The sequence below is a fragment of the Carassius gibelio genome, chromosome B22 (assembly GCF_023724105.1).
Source record: "Carassius gibelio isolate Cgi1373 ecotype wild population from Czech Republic chromosome B22, carGib1.2-hapl.c, whole genome shotgun sequence".
NCBI classification, from domain to species: Eukaryota; Metazoa; Chordata; class Actinopteri; order Cypriniformes; family Cyprinidae; genus Carassius; species Carassius gibelio.
The window spans coordinates 33,625,565-33,647,803 of NC_068417.1; the positions used below are offsets into that span (position 1 = coordinate 33,625,565).

A 22,239-nucleotide genomic window follows, 5' to 3' on the forward strand; every position below is an offset into this window, starting at 1 on the left:
AAAACAGCTGAATTATTTTTTCACACTTTGAAATGTTGAAATACATTAATTTATTGCATTCATTTATTCTACCAATGTATATAATTATCTTTGTCTTGCAAATGTATTCAGACCCCTCATGCTGACAAAATATTATGACATTTATTTATTTTTCCCATACAAGGAAATTAATGAAAATATTTTCCTTCTTTTATTTCTATTAATGTTTATTTAATTATATTAGCATATAAATTATTTTGATACAAATAATTAATTTGCATTTAACTTTGTACATGTATTAACAAACACGCAAAAAAAACGCTAAAAAACAACAAGTGTCACAAAGTATATACTTTATTGGTAGTCAACAAACCACACAAATTAGGGTTTTATATCTATATCTATATTTAATTTTGTCCCAATTTTTGGTAATAGTAACTTTCAAACCTTATTTAAAATCAATAGAAAATAAAATGTCTAGTATAATACTTAGCTTGACCTTCTGAAGTGTATGGATTTTCTGAAGGCTATGTGCTTTCTTTCCCAGACCCTTGAAAACATAAAAAAGGAAAATAAGTTTAAAGCATTTTCATTAACAAGACAAATATAAAAGCCTTATCACACTCCTGACCACATTAATCTATATATTGTTCATATAACACTTAAGAGAGTTCAGTGTAAACAGATTTGTTGTGCAGAATAATGTGAATGCATAATAATTGACATAATAATAATGAACTCACAAATGAGGTGTAACGCACTATATCACCTTGGGTGTGCATTCACGTTGAATGATCGAGAGTAAGCTGTGTCCCGATGTGCATACTATCCATCCTAAATTCTATGTGAAATTAGTAATTTTCAGTACTATTTAGGACAGATAGTATGCACATTGGGACACAGGGAGAATCTTTCCCCAGTATTCATAAAAACAGTATTTAGTTGTTTTCTATAGGCTGTTTTTCATTTCTGCCTCGGTCTCAATCCTCCCCAAGACCACAGTTCAGAGTCTGCAAGAGCTCACAGAGCCCATAATGGAAGATGGGATTTGTGCCACCCAGGAAGTTGAACAAGAGAAAACCTGCTGTGGAAATCAATGAGTCAGGATTGAACAGTGGAATCAGGTTTATCTGCCCTAAGGGGGGAATTAAATTTGTGGTGCACCAGAGTTTGGGCTTTTTTTATTTATTTATCTGAACACCATAATAGTTCAAAGTTTTGTCCGATTAACTAAGTTTTGAAACCAAGCATGTTTGTCAAGAGACCAAACCAGTAGAATATATTCCTGGTCGTGCTTCAGTTTGATGTGTAGTAGTCTATATAGCCTATTTTTATAAACTTTTATTATTGTTATTATTATTACTCTATCTGGCACTTTTGGAACTGTATTGTAGGCTCCATGTTTAATGTGAAGCGCGTCAGTGCCCTCAGTGACGACACAGTTACCCGCGTTCTAAAGATTCTCGCCTTCATTCTCATGCATGAGTGGATTCTCTCTCTCTCTCTCTCTCTCTCTCTCTCGCTCTCTCTTTCTCTCTCTCTCTCGGTGTGTATGTAACGGCGGGACAGAAAGGTAAGTCCAAAACCGACGGAGTGAAGATTCCTCTTGAAGCTCATTCGTCAAATCTTTGTTTAGGACTTCGCGGGTTTCCCAGCTAAACGCGGGAAACCGGACCCCTCCTCAACACAGAGAACTGGGTGGAGGAAGGGAGCTGTGCTTTTTCGCAGAGGGCACAGTTTATCCTGACAAACATACATTCAGCAATACTATAACAACCCGTATTTTAACTGAAATAGATCAACAGACCTTAAAACAGAACAGCAAAACAATCGTTTGTTTTCAGTTGTGTTCATTTCTGCCACAGAAGCCTCAGGCAATCACCACCGCACTGTGTTTGTATTGGATCAGCTCTACCCAGTAGAGGGCAGTGTATGAATGGTTTATAACCGAACAGTATGCTGGTATTGAAGGCATATAAAGCACGTCAGAGAGTCTGTGTCGTGACTCGACACCAGTTTCCAAATGTGAATGTTACATTCTGATTTTGTAACTGTTTTTGCATGATATCGTAGTCTACAAATGAAATAGCAATAATCATAAATAATGCTGCTTGAGATGGTAGGCTATAATATGTTATAAAAAATTATACATCCATGTCTGTGTGGCTAAGTACACACAATTCTTAGACTAGAGCCATGGAGGTAAATTCAGTTAGTGGTTTGTGAAAAATCAGGAATACATACTTTTTCTAGCTGTATTTATCCTTGTAAGATCAAAGTCAAAACACACACATTGTTCACATTCATGTCTTTTCAAAAAACATACTGTTTACTTGGGAAAAACACCAGTATTTTTTATTATTTTATTTAATCTTAACATAAATGTTATATCCAATTTTTATTTATTTAAACCTAAATAAAATAAATACATAAATATATAAATGCATCACAATGATCTCATTCTTATGCTATTACAAATCCTTTTTATCTCAAAAAATATCAGTGGTTTCTTTCATCTTGTGTAAATATTTTTATTTTATTCATTAGGTCTTAGTTATTATTATTTTTATCATTATTATTATTTAATCATTATATGTATGATTAATGCATAACCCAAAAGTGTCAAATCTGTTATTATCCCACGAAACGAGTTCTGTAAATATCCCATTTTTTATTTTATTTTATTTGTTTTGTTTGTTCAATTTTGTATGATGAATGGTATAGAATGAGCTACTGTATACAATATATCATCCCAAAATGAAAAATAGTAATAAAAAAAAAAAAATCTCCACTGACAAACCAGTTCAAACAAATATTTATTTATTTTTCCTTGGAAAATAAAAGCATTACACTGTAAAAAATGTGGAGTAGGATTTACTTGAAAAAAGCTTGCTAAGTTTTTTCACTCAGAAAATTGTAGTAAATTTACAAACATTTGCTAAGTAAAAGCCTAAACATAATTATTAGTAGGTTTAATTAGACATTTTTAAGTTAGGTTTACTTGGAAATTCCCACTTAATTTTGGTGACTCTTTGTTTCTGAATTTTACATTGTGTAGCCTAATGCTTATTACTGAAAAAAAAGCGTACAACTGTATTTTTCTTTTGCAAATTTTGCACTCATATATTTTAAGTACAACTTAAACATTGAATTTAATAAAATCTGTGAGTTTATGCAATTTACTTTAACAAGGTAACACTGGTAAATCACCGTGCTATTAAAGCATTTGGTTCACTTGCAAACATGCAAGTAAGCATGTAGACAGGCTGTTATCATTTTAAGATGATATGCCCACTCAATAAAATGAATAGCCACCTGAACACAGAGACCTCAATACTTGGTACACCATACACAATGACGGTAACAATCAGTGAATAGTGTTTGAGTATCAATGCGTCATTTTGAATAGAAAATAAACTCCAGGTGTCACAAAACAGTATGTTACTAAAACAAACAACAACTAACAACTAAAATAAACAACTAACAACAAAAACAACCATAAAACAGTGTACATTTTTAATTATTCATGCCCCATTGCTTGATGGGAAATATGGCATCATAACTTTGGTATTTACTTAAAGAATCCTTGTAAGCATAACAAACGGTTCCTAGTAAAATATACTTGAGTTTTAACTTTCATTTCTACCTAGGCAGTTCCATTTGAATTTACTTGTGTATTTAAGTAAAATAAATAAAAATGAAACCTCAAGTAGCTTATTGAATTAAACATGATATTTTGAAGTAAAAAGACAAAATAGTATTTGTTTGTAAAATTTACTTAACTGATGGTATCTTTATTTACAAGTTCAAAAAATCATTTTTTACAGTGTATATAGCCTGGGTAATATATAACAATTGTATTTTATTTATTAATTATTTTAAGTTTATACAGTATGATGAATGGGATACAACACCCGGAAATAGCATATTCTTTTTCCACCCTCATTGTCATTCCAAACTTGTTTAGGTTTAAATAAATAAATAATAATGGAATATAACTTAAATAATAAACATGGGCCCTACAACTTCCAACCCTTAGTGTTTTTGTCATAAACGTGATCTATATGACCTGTGTGAAATATTTCAACTCATCTGAAGATCTATGACAGTAGGCTACTTCAAAAGAATTCAATCAGAATTCAAAAGAATAATTTCTACTCCGTGGCGTCAGAACAGATGCCGAATAAATAAATGAATTTATCAGTATAGAGTATGAAATCCAACATACTCCCTGCTGCCGTTCTTTGACCATCTGCTTGTGAAGATCGAAATTGCCCAGTGCCTCCAAAGCCCTTCGCTTCTGAAAAGGCTAGCGTATAGTTCTTTAGCGCGGAAGGTTACCCGGGGAATTCGTTCTGGCAGAAAGACATCGCGTTTGGCCACGTTCATCGTTTTCCATCTGAGGAAAGGAATTTCTAATGAAACATACTGACTGAATAAATCAATTCTCCATATCTTTAAAGGTTTAGAATCCCCAATGTTTCCGATTTTATGAAAAAATAAAATAAAAAATGTTCCCTGTGACAGCCCGCATGTTGCCTCAAGTAAGACTCAAATTAATGACCTTTGGAAGTGGAGCTGAACATGCTAGCCAGCGAGCTAAAGGCCAAGCCTAAAGCTGTGTAGTTGGACTGCGGTTTGATCCTCAAAGGACTCAAATTTGCCGTGACAGCCCAGACAGCATAACTGATGAACCAGCCTCACTCCATTACTAGCGCCAGAGAAAAATAAATAAATAAATAAAGTCCTGCACTATAGACTCAAAGACCTTTTATAGTGCAACCCACCTCTAATGTAAGCTGATTCTGCGTTTATTGCACTCTGCTAGTGTGGATTTGGAGATTGATTGTGCTCTTTAGGTGGCAGAGTTTTTGTAAATCTACGCTTGCCAGCTTAAAAAAAAAACATAGGTGGATAAGATACATCCTGATGAGAAGGGACATTGCTCATTGAACAAGGTTTGTTCCTCTGAGAGGTAAAGTCATCCACCATTATTAGCTGCCTAGAAGTTCTCCTCACATACTATAAATATACAACAACGTCAGCTTGTAATCAAAATGGACCATTTACTTTCTTAATACAGATTCCTAATCTCATTTTCTCATTAAATACCCTATTTCGCTTTGAAATACATCACATAATAGAGGTAAAATGGGTTGCGAATGATGTTTCATGTTGTAGTCTCCATGAAATCCTCACCTATGGCTTTTACCCTGCTAATTAACGTTAGCATATGCTAGTATTATTATTATTGTTATTATTTTAAATGGTGCGTTATTTTGCCTGATTTTATCACATTATATAAGTAAAATGAGTTGTTGAATTATTTTTATCCATAAGGTCTTCAAAACTATTGTTTTACGGCTTTTAGTTCCTGTCAGATAGAATTAGCATATTAGCATACTTGTATTTATATAGATTGACAAAATGCTCTTTTACCAGATTTAAATCGCATTACAGAAGTATGGGTTGTGGATTGTGTTTAATGTTGCCTTGAAGTCAAATTGCAGAGTTCTGTATCTGAAAGTTACTTTAAAAAAAAAAAAAAAAAAAAAAAAAAAAAAACACATTAATACCATATTACAGTGATTTCACCATGGTACACATGTTAGGTGAAAAATGAAATGTTTCAGGAACCAGTCTTATCGTTGAAGTCTTCATGAAATCAAAGCAAACGTTTATACAGTAGCTTTTTGTTTCTTTCAATTAGCTTTAGCATGCTAGCATAAGTAAACTAAATGTTCTTAAACCAAATAAACACAATTGTGTAAAGCAGACAAACATTCATGATTATACACTGATATACATTCAAGGCATAGTACACGTTTTATGTTATATAAAATGCTCTTTAGAAGTCGTTTGACATGTTTTGCCTCAAATTCCTTTTTGACCAGTTCACACAGGAAAGAAAAACACATTCAGCAAACCATTTAGCATTGTGAGATCATAACACACAACCTAGCTAATTCATTTAGTTAAATAGACATGTAGTTAAAATAACTCTCATGCCTTGTGGCGGTAACTGCTAACCGCTAACCGTTAGCTGTAACGGTTTAGAAATAAACAGACTGTTGAGAATATCAAAACTCAACTCATATTGCAGGTGTGGAGAGTTTCAGCTTTCTACAGTGGATTTAAACTTTTGGAGGTCTTTAATACCAGAACAATCTCCAATTTTAGGTTTCCATTAAAGTATACAGACTATTTCTTATGAAAATCTTTTGGGTTTTAGCTAGATTAGTAGCACCTGAGGCCAACGCTTTATGATAACTGACTAGCATATCAATGATATCCACTTTGAACCTTCTTTTAGCCGCAGTTCTGTGCCAATTACCTGATCTGTCCTTTACTGTTAATTAGCATCATTAGGTTTTTCACATGATGCCCTGGGGTGTTTTCACTACAGCTGCCCAGTCACTTAAAATTCTCTTTAAAGGATGAACAAATTAATGCAAAATACGATAATGCAATATTTCTGCAGATCCCTAGATGTAAAACATTTCATTTCTGTAATTATGGGCATAATTGTACCTCAATTTCAGTGAAGAATCTTGGGAAACACATACTTAAGCTAATACCTCATTAATGTGTGTATCAACAGCAGTGTTGTAAGACACTCAGAGGTCACACTTGCCCACACAAGGGCTGGAGTCACAGAGATGGAGAGATTTCTGCAGAGACTGGGCTTCTTGAACACCGGTCCTTAGGAATAAATAAATCCTTTCAGATTTAATGAGCTCTGCAGGAAGAAAAAAAAAAAAAAAAGTAAAAATGGTTGGACATCTTCCAAGTTGGAGTAAACCGTATTTTCCCCACACCTTTATCAACAAGCCAGAAATGGCGAATGTAAAAAAGACAAATAATGGCTGTGCATAACACTTGTTTTATTATTATTATTTATTTATTTATTTATTTTTTAAAGACCAGCACCACAGTACTTTACTAGCATGCTAAAGAGGCATACAAAGTTATATTTTAAAATTAAGGCTTGTGTATTGAGTACAAAATCATTTTGTGTGTGTGTGTGTGTGAGTGCTGTCAAACGATTAATCACATTCAAAATAAGTGTTTTTGTTTACAAAATATAAGTTTGCGTACCGAGGATATTCATTATATATATATATATATATATAGATGCATGTATATATTTAAGAAAAAATATTTTATTTTTTATATTAAATATATTTATAAATAATATAAATTATATGAATATACATATATGCATATAAATACATGTAAATATTTTCATAATATATACATGCAAGTGTGTGTATTTATATATGCAAAATAAATATACACAGTACGCGCACATATATTATGTAAACAAACCAAAAAACGTTTATTTTGGATGCGATTAATCATGATTAAGCGTTTGACAGCACTACAGTAGTTTAATAATTTAATAATTGTAATTGTTTTCATTTTGAACATAACCACTGTATTCTATATAAAATGGAAGAACAGTTTTGAAAAGTGATTTTTCAATCATATTAATATGTTTAATTTAGATCTGCATTTGCATAGGTTTAAATCAAATATTTTGTTATAAGAGATGATCAATTAAAAAAAAAAAAAAATTGTGACAACTGTGTGACAAGCCAAATATATAATTTATTTAAGCCACAAAATAAACTTAATTCCTCAAAATAAGTATAATGAACTATGCAAAAAAGTATTATATATATATATATATATATATATATATATATATATATATATATATATATATATATATATATATATATATATATATATATATATATATATAATCATTACTAAGAAAACCCAGACTCCCAGATGTTTTTTCTATGTTATTGCTTTCCAAGAAGAAGAATAGCATTAGCATGGAATAGCATGGCGCTGTCTGTCAGAGACTGTAATGTACATACTGTATATGTATGACATGCTGTTTTTTCACGTATACATACTGTTTAGTATGCAGTATAGTGTAAACTAATAATACAGACATGTCCTTTGATACCGCACACTGTTTCACATACTATTAGTCAAATGGCAGTATATACTAAATAGTATGCAGTAAAAAGTACACTATAGTATTCTGACAAAATGCATAAGCGAACTGCAATATTTTGACATTAAGCATGAATAGTGTCATGTGTGTATTGTTGGTTTTCTGGAACTCAAATATCCAAGATGAGGGTCTGGCAGCCATAGTATCCAGCATGTTTAAGTGGCTTTAAGTAAGACAGACGATCCTGCAGTGCTGGTATCTATTGAGTGGATTGTTCTTTTATTCCCTAATTCTCTCTTTGTCCCCCCGAAGCGGAGTTTTCACTCAGCAGTTGTCTGTCACCTCAGAGCGGAGGAGAGACATGTCTCCTAATGGAGCCACAGAGCTCCCATCAACCGTGTCCTTGTGCTCTCAATGTTAAATGACCATCATTCACTATGCATTTATGACTTCATGCAATTACATTTTATTGAGGGAAAATGCTGTGTTTGGATTATTAAAGGAATAGTTCATCCAAAAATGTCATTATTCACTCGGACTGAACCCATATGCTTTTATTTTTTTCTTATTTTCTTTCCCAGAATCTCTTTTACTTCAGTTCACTCAAAAAAAAAAAAAAGTTTGCAAAGCTTCAAAATAATATTAAAGTAACAGTTCACCTAAAATTTAAAATTTAGGCCATCCAAGATTTAGATGAGTTTGTTTATCAGATTTGGAGTAATCTAGCATTTAATCACCATTGGATACCCTGCAGTAAATGGGTGCCGTCAGAATGAGAGCCCAAACAGATGATAAAAACATCACAATAATCCACAAGTAATCCACATCACTCCAATTTATCAGTTGACGCCTTATGTGAAAAGCTGTGTGTACTATTACTATAAAATTGTTCATACAAAATGTGTGCTTTCAGAAGGTTTGAAATATTGTGCATAATAGCTTTAAAGTATGTAATATAAATGAATAAAACATTGATTATTTCAACAAGTAAAAATGTTGAATGACAACATCAGGAAGTTTATTTATTCATTTTATATCAGGTATTTTCAACTCCGTTACCTAAATTATAAAAAGTTGTGACATGTCTGAACACGGTTTAAAAGTGATAAAAGTGTGATATGGATACTGTATTTTCAAGCAATAAACATTAAATAAGCTTCTAAATTACTTGGACAACATATATAATTTTAACTATAGAAAAACGAGTTACAGGGTTGAACATTTAAATTCAGCTTTAAGTAGGCGCTAGGATGGGACCAAATGATGGTTGGAAGTTAATACATTTTTATTTCCTATTAACTGAAAAAAAATAAAATATTTGTGGGATCATTTTTTATTGGATAACAGGGTTAAATGTTTGCACAGGATGAATGCAGTCAACACTAAAATTTGTATAAAAGTAATAAAAGAAAATTACTCTAATTTAAATGTACTCCACGGATGAGATACTGAAAACACCTGCGTGAAGATTATTGAGAATATTTTTTTTTTTTTTTCAGCAGATGGAAAAAATTTGATGAATTTGGAAAGACTTGCAGTGAGTAAATAATGATAAAAAATATATATATACTTTAAATGTTTCAATTAAATCCCTCACATTTCTGGCTACTGTATGTTTGCAGGAGTAAATGCTATGCTCAAAGGTTTATGGTCTATTTATAGATACGTAGAGGCAGAAAGTAAATTAATACAGCATAATATGGTTGAGCATGAAGAATCTGAATGGAAAATTGGTTATGGCAGAACCTCTGAGAACACTTTGTGAGGTTGTTTTTGACCAAAAGCCGAGTTTTCATCTACACTGTCAACCATTTATACTGCAGATGGTCTCATCCACATGTCACTTTGATGTGACAGTTTCAGGCTGATCGTGGAAAAAATATTTTGAGTTTACAACAACAAATCAAAGCAAATGACATGCTTTCAGTCACATTTATTAATGCTGTAAATATAAAATATTTTGATCAAAAAGGAACAAAACATTCAGGTGGGGATTATTAAAATCAAGTCTGGCTGTTTATGGCATGTAGTTAACTATAGGGGGGAAAAATGTCACCAGTTTATCATTTAGGGAAATAAAACTAGAATAATGGCCCTACATGGACAATCAGCGGGTATTTTAATTCATTTTCCAACTCCTACATTTTGACATGGTCTAAACACTGTTTAAAAAGTAATCTCTGCAATACTTATTTATTTATTTATTTTCCCTAACAATTCACATTTTAAATATTAACCATGGTATAATGAGTAACAGGGTTGAAAATGTAAATTAAGTTGTCAGTAAAGGCTAATATGGGATTAAATGTTGGTGTATATATATATATATATATATATATATATATATATATATATATATATATATATATATATATATATATATATATATATATATATTCCATAAATTGAAGTAAAATATTTGTTGGATCATTCTTTTTCTTTGGTAACAGGGTTGACTGTTTGAGAGTGATGAATACAGTCAACACTACAGTTTGTCTGAAATTAAGACAATTAGATTTGCCTGAATGCCATATCCAAATAATAAAAAAAGGATGGAAAACTTGAATCGGGGACACACATGGACAATCAAGAAGTATTTGGAATTTGTTTCAACTCTGTTACCAAAATTGTCCCAACACTGTTTAAAGTCAAATTTGTGATATTGTTATTTCATAGAAATAGACACTGGATACAATTTTAAATCAAATAAATAACATTTATAAGACTGATTGTGGTGCAATGAGTAACAGGGTTGACCAATTAAGTAAAACTGTCAGTAGCGACTAGCTGGAATTGGACCAAATGTCAGTTGCGGTTATTGATTATCTTATATTTAAATTTAAATATTCATTGGGTCATTGTTTCATGGGTAACAGGGTTGAGAGGTTGAGTCAGAATAAAATATAGTCAACACCATAGTTTCTCTAAAATTGTGAAAACAGAATGAGATTTCTTATGTGTTTTTACATGCAGAGTTTAGCTCCAATCTTGATCGAACTCAACTGCCAGTAACGTTCTATTGATCCTGAAGACCTTGACTAGCTAGTTTAGGTATGTTTGATTAGGGCTGGAACTGAACTCTGCAGGAAAGTGGACATCGAGGGCCAGAGCTATTAAAAAAAAAAAGTAATGGACATCAATGTGTAAACAGCTTTGAACCACACAAAAAGTTCATTGTGTTTTATTAGAGGAACATAATTCCAAAAGATGTATTTCCCTCCAAAGACTCGTAGATAAAATTGAGAGTCTACAAGAAAAGCTGGATATGAAATGATACCGCCTTTGAGAATAAACGCTCATGCTGTGATCTGCCAGGTGAGGAGAACATTGTATTCTCTTCTCTGATTGTCTCACAATGATTGCAAAACAGCATTAGCGTTTAGTTTCATTTTATTTTTTTTTATTTGCCTGCTATTAGTTTTAGGTTTTCCCCCTTTTTCTATTGTTCCTCTCTGATCCTTACTGATACATCAACTTCTCCATCGTAACACTGCTCGTTCTGAGGGCAAAGGAAATGTCATTTCATTTCAGAAGCATGGCCGTCACCGTCTCCTTTTCTCCAGAGAGCAAAAGCTCTACAGCAAGAGAATAAAGGTCATTCCTTTTTAGATTTAGCAGTGCAGCACAGCTTGTACAGGAGTCAAATGGAAAAAGCGTGTCCTTGACCTCCAAATCTGATGTATGCCTTTGCACGGTCTGTACGGATGAGGGAATAGCATGTGACGGCAACTTCAGATTGGCTGGCAAATAATAGAGTTTGTGCTTATATGTAAATAAAGCTTGTGCTCATAGAAAGTTACGGCAAAAAGAGTTTTGAAATGTAACTTCAAATGTAAAGTTTCAAGTTTTTGGTGGTTATGGACACAATACAAAAGACATTTCAGAAGACTTCAATGCAAAAACAAAGCAAAAATTATATATATATAAAAAAAGACATCATAAAACCCGAATTCTTGTTAATACTTTAACAAAATATGCATTATCTTGCAGTTTACAGTAAAAACTCTTTATATTTTTTAAAGGTTATTCTAAGTTTTTTGTTATTTATGCATTTATTATATGTACTTGAGTATTGTGTTACATTGTATGTTGTTTAACTACTTTAGTAAATTTACTGTATTTGTTACAAATTTTGGTACATTAGATTTTTTTATTTTTTTTGATTGATTTACTGTTCACTTTTACTCTAGACAGCTCTAAATTATAACGTAACATGTTAATAAAGCATAAATTATAATCATTAATATAATGATTTCATGAATTATTTTATAAACTAAAATATAAACAGGTGAAAATGCATTTCACATTCTTCATCTTTTAACATTCACAGCATTGATTACTCCAGACGTATTCCTAAAATGCAGCAATTTTCGAATTCAAAATTCGAAAGCAAGAGTTCTAGGGTATTTTGTACAACGTAAATTATTTTAAAGTCACCGTTTGCATTTTGAAATGGATTCAATCATTAGACTGGGTTAAAGTAGGATCTGTGTCTGGAAAACAACCAGAAAGAAGAAAGAGAGAGAGAAAAAAATTGACAAGCCTACATGCACACATCCCCAGTGAATCCCTCCCTTTCAGTGATGACCCGGGACCGAGAACATCATTTCCCGTGCCACTGTGAAGTCCTCTGAGACTCACATCCATCTGTTTGTAAGGCCCCAGCAGTTGTGTTCCCTGACAGGAATTATGATCCGCTCCACCTGGACCCGTGTTCAGCAGTAACCACACGTGAATCGCTTCCAGAAGTCGTAATTTCTGCACAGCTGCATGGCTCGTCAATGATTCTTAGCACTTATTTTGGCTTACAGCATCGTAAAATGTGCAACACACTGCACTTTGCTGGGAAAATAGGACTTTTATCAAATAATAATAGCTTGAAAAATGAAATACTGAAAAAGAAATAAGCAAAAATGTGCCTCAGAAATGGACAGAAGGTGAGTGTTGTCATGTGTATGTCACTTTTAGGGTCACCTGGGTTTTCAGAGCCCAGCGGCAAAGTATTTGACGAGATGCAGTGCGAATGCAAATCAGAAACCCTTTACAAAACCCAACACTTGAAACATTTTCTTCAGCAAAAAAAGTCAAATTATATATTATATATATAATTTCATTACACTGCATTGCACTCCAAAACGAATGACTGCATGAATAGCATTTAAGTTGTATTATTTTGATACAAAATTATATTTTATTTTAGTTCTTTTTTGAAGCATTTCCTGATTGCACAGAATAAATAAGAGTAAATACATATTTCACAATAAATGCAGGAACAAATAAATAAGTTGTATAAAAGCATTAGTATTTTGAAACAAATATCTATTTTATATCTGTTTTGTAGTGTTTAAAAACTTACTAAAGCTTAATTAGGATGAATAATTAATAGAGTAAGAAAAATAACCTTAATACTTTGGTGTATTTTTATACTGCGTGATCAGCAATAACAAAGATAAGAACAGAAGATTGTGTATCAGACTCATTTTAAAGTAATACTAGTATTATGCTAATTTACGATTTAGCTTGCATCTCAAGTTATTCATAGGAGCTTTGCTTACTGGATGTTTTGTGAATTTCAATTGATTTGTCACTCCAGTGATCACAGATCCAGGATGAGAGAAACACTTTTCCATTTAGAAAATTAAAACAGTGATATGATCATTTCAGGGTACTTCAAAAAAACAACAAAAACAGAAAGCTCTCATAAATCATCTTGAAATATTAACATCACCCTTCCTGGAATTTAATAATAATAAAAAATGTATTAAAAAACACATTTGATTCTTTTTACATTTTTTATATGTATGTATTAGACAGTATCATTGCACAAATCTGTATTAATGTGAAAACAAATACATTTTATTATATTAACAAAAATATATAACATGTATAGACCAATGAAATTCATTTTAAACTAACACTATACTGTACATGCTTATTTTGTTTATCAATCCGATCTGCGAAAGTGACTAAAAACGCTGTAGTACCCACACCAGTAGATGGCGATGTCACTATGTAAAGAAACTACACAAACAAGTTACTGATCGCATTTTTGTAGACATTTGTATCATTTGTAAAAACTTGTATGTTGAAATCGGTTTTCAAAATGTGCATTTTTGAGCCTCAAAACACTGTTGTTGTGTAAACGAATGCATAAAAAAGTTTTTCGTTTTCATTTGAAACTGTTTAAAACGCCCCCAAAGATAGAGGCTTCCATTCAATCTACTGTAAACTGTGTGGTGAATACAGCCACGGAAAACTGATGTTATTTGATTTTATTTTCCTCATACATACTAACTCACACAGCAGGAACATAATGGCACAGATGTCAAATGGATAAGCAGAAAGAGAGAGAAAAACCAAGAAATATAGAGCACTCAACTGAAAAAGTAACTCAAGCTGACCAACAACATTTTAGAGTACAAAATGAACACTTTGAAACATGAATCAGTGTTTTACCTCTGGCTGTGGTTGAGGTGATTTGTTGGTGGTAGATTATATTCTTCTGCCTTTGTGATGGTATTTGAGGTTGTTAGTGGTGTCCTGCGTTCAGGCTGAGGGAGGTCCGACCATTTGCATGGCAAACGAGGAAAGTCAACAGCCAGTTTAATACCTCTGGTGTCACATTTAATTAGACTTCTCTAATCAGCCATTACATTGATCTATTCGGTGATTGTGGTTTAACTAAGCAGGATGAGGGAGAATATGTACTACTCCTTTACACTAGCTTTTCGTATTTTATTTATTTATTTTTATTTTATTTGATGTTTTTTGGACTTCCACTGACTTCCACTGTGTGGACAAAAACAGCTGAAAGACTCCAAAAATGCTTTTGAGTTTCATAGACGAAAGAAATTCATACTGTTTGGAACGATATTAGAGTGAGGAAATAGTGACTAAACTGACATTTTTGGCTGAACTATCCAATAAAATTATGTAATGGTGTTTGCTACAGAGCGCCTGCTTTTGTGTTCACATTCAAACTTCTGCGTTCCCCCTGTTTTTTTATATTTACTGTTTCATTGTGCTGAAACATTTTGCATTCATTCCTAAAAACCCTATACATTTTGTAAAATGAATGAGAATCAGCATTATTTCTTCCATTGTGTATGTTTATCTACGGCTGAGAGGAGAATGATCACGTGAGCTCTACCTTCTTCTTTCCTACTGGCTGTCGCTCCCGAAAGTCACTCTTCATTTGCATAAAGTTGAAGGATACTGAACTTTGTCACTTTGCTGGACATGCCAAATCCGGTCGTCCAGACGTTCGCTGTCACTTGTGCCGCCAGAAATCACCAGCTCTCCATTGAAATGAATGGAATTGTGTCGCTTTGTTGTTGCGTGTCGCTTGTAGTGTGAATGGAGATTTAGCGTGAGCATTTAACTTGTTGCTAAATAGATTCCAAAAAATGGTTCACATGCAACTATAGAGGTAACCACACCATTTATCATATTACCATTATGAATATTACTAAAAATGTTCCTACTTGGCAAATTCCCAATCATCACATTCATACCCAAACTATGCTAAACTAGAGACAACAAAACCCACATTCTCAATAGTAAAGAACTTAATAAACCCCCAGCCTCGAGTTATATGAACAGAATTTTCAGAACCGTAACCAATCGGGTGTTTTTCTACATTTCTATTTACAGTCCGAAACAGTGCTAATAGTCTCTCGTATTTTCAGGACATGCTTAAATCGGAAAAGGTGCCTCAGCTCATTGCGATGAACTCTCTGAAAACTGTTAAGGTCAATTATTGATCTGTTGCATGTTTGTCGTCTACATCTACAAAGCATCGACTGAATTCACCAGAGTACATCACAATCCAATTTGCAGAGAAATTGCCATCATCGACACAATTCCCTCAATCGCAACGTCTGTATTCTCTCCAGATTTCAATCTCACGTTCCATCTGCGACCGCGGCACTTGACGGAGTTAAGAGGTAATGATCACTCATTTGTCCAGACGCCGTCTCGCCCGGCATCCCTCCCGGAGTGGCAGGCACACCGCCATGGCAAATCTGGCAGATTGCATGTTGACAAACATCGACACAGGGAATAGATTTCAATCTCAATGGTCGGAACCTGAAATCCATCAAGGAAGAAATCCGCACGCCTGAGAGGAATAGCTGTCTTTGCTCAATAAGCATGGAGTGCTCTCAGATGGCCTGTCTGGATCTGTATTCTGGTTGTGATGTTTTCACTCAGCTCTGTTAGATGTGTCTTCACAGCTGCAATTCGTTTTTTGTCTAGTTTTACTTCTGATCCTACAATTGTATTGCTGTCTTTATGGGTGATAGGGCAAGTTTACTTGTCTATTATAATTTAAAACCTTGATTATTGTCATGCAATGGCCTATATAACTCTACTGCATATTGTGCTGTGATTTACAGTATGCAGGCTCAAATACTGCCTAGATAGTCCTGAACATTTAAAAGTCATGTAAATAAAGTAAGTTATAGCTTTATATACTAATTTATTTCAAATTATGCTGTATACCTCTAATCACTACATTTAGCAATTTGATATAACACACATTTTACATAAAACATTATTTAAATTTAATACATTATATATTACTATAATTTCTTGATGAAAAGTACTTTATTTTAATATTTATAGTATATCAAAAACTGTATACTCCTTTATAGTATAATATAAAAATACATTCAAAAATATATAAATTATATTATCGACAGCTGAAGTTTCATAAATATACCTGTATATATATATATATATATATATATATATATATATATATATATATATATATATATATATATATATATATATATATATATATATATATATATATAAAAAATTTACATGTATATTATTAATACAGTACATATTTATTACACATTTTAAAATATTAGAAATTAAAAAGATTTATTATAAATTTAGATGAAAAGAACATTGAAAAAAAACATTGAAAATATTGAAACTATATACTGCTATATATTATAATATATTAAATATATATTCATAAATACATATTAATATTTTAAACCAATGTATAAACCCATAAAATGTTGACAATAATAATATAATAATAATAATAATAATAATGATAATGATAATAATATAATTATTTCTATGTAAACAAAACTTTTAATTGACAAAAACTTGTTTCAGAGAAATAAACTGTTAAAAATAAAAATAAAAATATATATAATTTTTGTAGTGGAGTCAGTGAAAATATTAGCAGGGCAACTACAAATCTGAACTCAGCAGAAAGATATCCTTATTGTTAAGCCTTCATAAAACAGATAACTGCTTTACTGCTGCATTTTTCTAGCCTTGACAGGCTTTAAATTGGAAAGTGAAATTAAATGTGCATGTGGTAAATATGCAATTCATCTCTCTCCCTCTCTCCATTTGCCTGTGATCATTGGAACTTCATGCTCGTAAAGCGCTTGAATGATGCCTACAGTTAAAAAGAAATGCGCTCGCACTTTAATTCACAATGTCTCTTTTTATGTCTCACGATTTCTGTATTATGCAAATGTGATATTATTATTTCATGTTAGGAACCTGAGAGTGTGTGCAGGCCGTGTCCTGAAACTATTTGTATTATAGTTTCTGTTCTGAACACAAATGTTGAACATTGCGTGTGGTGAGATCTTCACAGGTCTTCATCGTTCCAGCATCCTGGGGGTCTCACGGTCTCATCCGTAGCATTTTTGTCACTGTGTGGTGTTTAACGTCAGTTGTCATTGAGATTCTGCTGCCGGACTTGCATCCAGCCAGACTGCATGGATTCCCTGCCGTTCCTTCATTCTGTGGGAGCACATCATTCTTCCCCCCTGGCAAGTCATACATCACTACTTCACCAGAGCGCTCAGCTCTTTAAGTTGCATAAACACAGTGTCAGCGAGTCACCCACACCTACAACTGATGAATGACGCTTCGTCCTGCAAGACTGTGAGAGACGACTCTGCATCCTGACTGCAGGAGAGCTGCAGGTGTGTGTCTGAATATCATCTGAATAAATATCAATATATATATATATATATATATATATATATATATATGTCCACATGAACATCTAGCCATCCATCTAAATATCATCTGAATATCTATTCACTCATTCATCCATCCATCCATCCATCCATCCATATTTGTCCATCTAGCCTTCCATCCGATTATCCTTCCATCCAAATATCCATCCATTCATCTTAACATCTATCATCCGTCCATCCCTTCGAATATCCATCCATTCATCTTATCAGCTGTCATCCTTTCATCCATTTGAATATCCATCCATTATTCTTAATAGCTATCATCAACCCATATATCTGTTTGAATATCTATACATGCATCTTAACAGTTATCATCCATCCATCCATCCAATCCATTCAAATATCCATCCATTCATCTTATCAGCTGTCATCCTTTCATCCATTTGAATATCCATCCATTTGTCTTAATAGCTATCATCAACCCATATATCTGTTGATGATACATCCATGTATTTTAACAGCTATCATCCATCCATCCAATCCATTCAAATATTCACCCATTCACCTTAACAGCTATCATCCATCCATCCATCCAATCCATTCAAATATTCATCCATTCATCTTAACAGCTGTCATCCATCCATCCATCCATCCAATCCATTCAAATATCCATCCATTGATCTTAACAGCTATCATCCATCCATCCATCCATCCATCCATCTATCCAGTCCATTCAAATATTCATCCATTCATCTTAACAGCTATCACCCATCCATCCATTTTTCATAACATCTCTCATCCTTCCATCCAATTGAATATTTATGCATTCATCTTAACAGCTATCATTCATCCATTTGAATATCCATCCATTCATCTTAACATCTATCACCCATCCATCCATCCATTTGAGTTCCATTCATCTTAACATAATATGATTATATATCCATTCATTCATCCATCATCTGAATATCTATCATCTTTCCATTTATTTGAATATCCATCCATCCATCAGAATATACATCCATTCATATTAACATATCATCCATCAATTTAACAGGACATCTTTCATCTATCCATCGATCTGATTATCTGTCATCTGAATGTCAATCTGCATATCCATCCATCCATCTGAATATCTATTCATCTACCTATTCATCTGAATATCCATCCATCCATCCATCCATTTCAATTAATATATTTCTATCCAACATCCATCTGACCACATATTCATCCATCATCTGAATATCTATTCCCTATTCTTACTTTCATCAATCTATCCATCTGTTCATCCATCTGAACATCCATTCATCCGTTCAAATATCTAACTGGATATCTGTCCATCCATCCATTTATCTGATTATCTGTGCATCTGAAAAATGTAGTAGCCAAGATGGTGCCGATGTTGTCTCCCTAAGTGTTTACGACAGACCAACATTTATGGACATTGGTTCTACAATTACTCACCACAAACTGGACTTTAAATTCCTCAACACTGACCCATTGTTTACAAACAACACTACAAAGCCCTTTGTGTAGGCCGCCCAACCGCGATATTGAAAACAAAGCCGGAGGACAGGAATGAGAACCAGAGTCCTCGTCAGATTAAGATGTTGTGCAGACTGACCACCCCTTCCAAGTATACTACTGGCTAACGCTCAGTCCCTGGACATTAAATTTTGTGAACTGAGAGCGCATATTTCTTTCCAGCGTGAGATCAGGGACTGCTCCATTATTTGCCTCATGTCATCCTGGATCTCTTGAAAGGTACCATACTTTCCCATTGAACTCACAAGATTCTCTGTACATCACACGGATAGAATACCGGATCTCTCAGGGGAAAGCAAAGGAGGAGGTGTATGCTTCATGATCAACAACTCATGGTGCAATCAGAAGAATGTAGATCCGAAACAGTCTCTTTGCTTTCCTGACCTGGAATACCTCACACTTCAGTGCTGGCCATTTTGGTTGGCTGTTTACATTCCCCCTCAGGCTGACACAGATGCAGCACTCAAGGAACTGTATGGGTATTTATGCAAACAGGAGACCGTGCACTCTGATGCTGCGTTTATTATAATCAGGGATTTCAACAAAGCTGATCTTAAGAGGACTGCACCAAAAATCCAGCACATATCATGCAACAGATGTGGAGATCGGATTCTAGACCACTGTTACTCCCCCTTCTGGAATACTTACAAGTCTCTCCCCCACCCACCTCTAGGCAAATCAGATCACTCTTCCATTCTGCTCCTGCCTGCTTACAGGCAAAAGTTGATACGGGAAACAACCATCCCTAAGGATGATTCAGCTTTGGTCAGACCATTTAGATTCTATGCTACAGGATATGTTTTGGGCTGCATGCTTTGACAACATCAATGTTTACACAGACACCATAACGTACTTCATAAGGAAGTGCACAGAAGACGTTGTACTGACCAAAACAATCAGAAACTGTGGATTAATACTGATGTTTGTATGGCTCTAAACGCTCAAACCTCGGCCTTTAATTCCAGTAATGCGGATGATTATAAGCAAGCCAACTATGCCATCCGCAAAACAATTTCCAACTACAGAGACATATGGCAAGGACTCCACAACAGCACAGACTACAAGGATAGCAAACGCTGATGCAAACACCACTTCCTCACTGCCTGAGGAGCTCAACACTTTCTGGGCTCATTTCGAAGTCAGCGGCTCCTCCTCCACACAGAGTGCTCCTGCAGCTGAGACTGCTGTATCTTGTCCACTCTCTGTGTCTGTAGCGGAGGTTACCCAACTACTCCAGAGCGTGAATATCCGCAAAGCCACAGGTCCAGACGGCATTCCTGGTTGAGTCCTTAAAACATGCACTCACCAATTAGCTGGAGTCTTCATGGACATTTTGTCCCTAAAAAGACACCCAAAACTTCATGCTTCAATGACTGGCATTGTGTTATTCTGACTCCCATCATCAGTAAGTGCTTTGAGAAGCTTATCCTCATTCCACAGATGATGCAATTGCATTCACCCTGCACATTGCCCTTTCCCATCTTGACAAGAGGAACACATATGTGAGAATGTTGTTTGTTGACTACAGCTCAGCATTTAATACCAATAGTGTTCTCTTAGCTTATGGTGGAACTCCGGGCTCTGGGTCTGAACAGATCTCTGTGCAGCTGGACCCTGGACTTCTTGACAAGCAGATGGCAGGTGGTCAGAGTTGCCAGCAACATCTTCTCCCTGCTGACCCTCAACACTGGAGCCCCACAGGGCTACGTACTCAGTCCTCTCCTGTACTCCCTGTACATGCATTACTTTGTACCCACGCATAGCTCCAACATCATCATCAAATTGGCGGATGACACAACGGTGGTAGGCCTGATCACTGGCGATGATGAATCAGCCTACAGAAAGTAGGTGTGCATCATGACTAACTGGTGCCACAACAACTACCTCTCTCTGAACATCAAGAAGACCAAGGAGCTGGTTGTGGATTTCAGGTGATGGACCAGTGAGCGCTCCCCCATCACCATCAACAGGACTCCATTGGAGCGGGTCAGCAACTTAAAGTTCCTCTGTGTTGACATATTCGAGGACCTCACCTGGACTACTCACACACAGTCAATAGTGAAGAAGGCCCACCGGCATCTCTTCTTCCACAGGCGACTAAAGAAATCTTGTAGTCTGAGCTCAAAAATCCTCAGACACTTCTACAGTTGCACTGTGGAGAGCATCCTTACTAGCTGCATTAGCACTTGCTACGGGAACTGCACCGATATCAACCGGACAGCCCTGCAGGGAATAGTTCAGACAGCCCAGTGCATTGTCTGAGGTGAGCTTCCCTCCCTCCAGGACCTCTACACCCAGAGATGTGTGAGGAAATCACAGAAGATCATCAGCGACTCCTGCCACCTGAGCCACAAACTCTTCTCACTGCTACCACCAGGCAGACGGAGACAGCTTCTTCTCACAGACCATCAGGCTACTGAACTCCAGATAGCAAAATGATAATCTCCCACCCATCCCTACCCCTCACACTGGATTCAATCTTCACACCAGCCACACTGACTCTGACAGCACTGCATAGAACACTACTGCACTGAACTTCACAGTAAAACACTACAGTATACATCACTGTAAGTCATATATAAAAGATAAACATTACAATTTTTCATATCTTGTTGCTTGTTCTGCCATGGCACAGAGTATTATACCCAAGAATTTCACTATCGTAACATTTGTTTACCCAATGTGTGACAACAAAGAGAATAAAGAATATCTATCTATCTATCCATCCATACATCCATACATACATACATACATACATACAGTACATACATACATCAT

At 34.5% G+C, this 22,239-nt stretch overlaps 1 long non-coding RNA gene across 2 annotated transcripts; it reads right to left on the reverse strand.

Moving 5' to 3' along the window:
- Positions 1 to 307: 307 nt before the first annotated feature.
- LOC127988451 (uncharacterized) lies at positions 308 to 6,713 on the reverse strand. 2 transcript variants are annotated; one of them, XR_008161660.1, is made up of 3 exons: positions 6,558 to 6,713; positions 4,208 to 4,378; positions 308 to 529 (listed from the first exon to the last, which is right to left on the reverse strand). It is a non-coding gene; the product is annotated as an uncharacterized LOC127988451 (long non-coding RNA). The 2 variants fall into 2 exon arrangements; XR_008161659.1 differs by lacking the exon at positions 308 to 529 and having other exon boundaries at positions 3,482 to 4,378.
- Between the last annotated feature and the right edge of the window lie 15,526 nt (positions 6,714 to 22,239).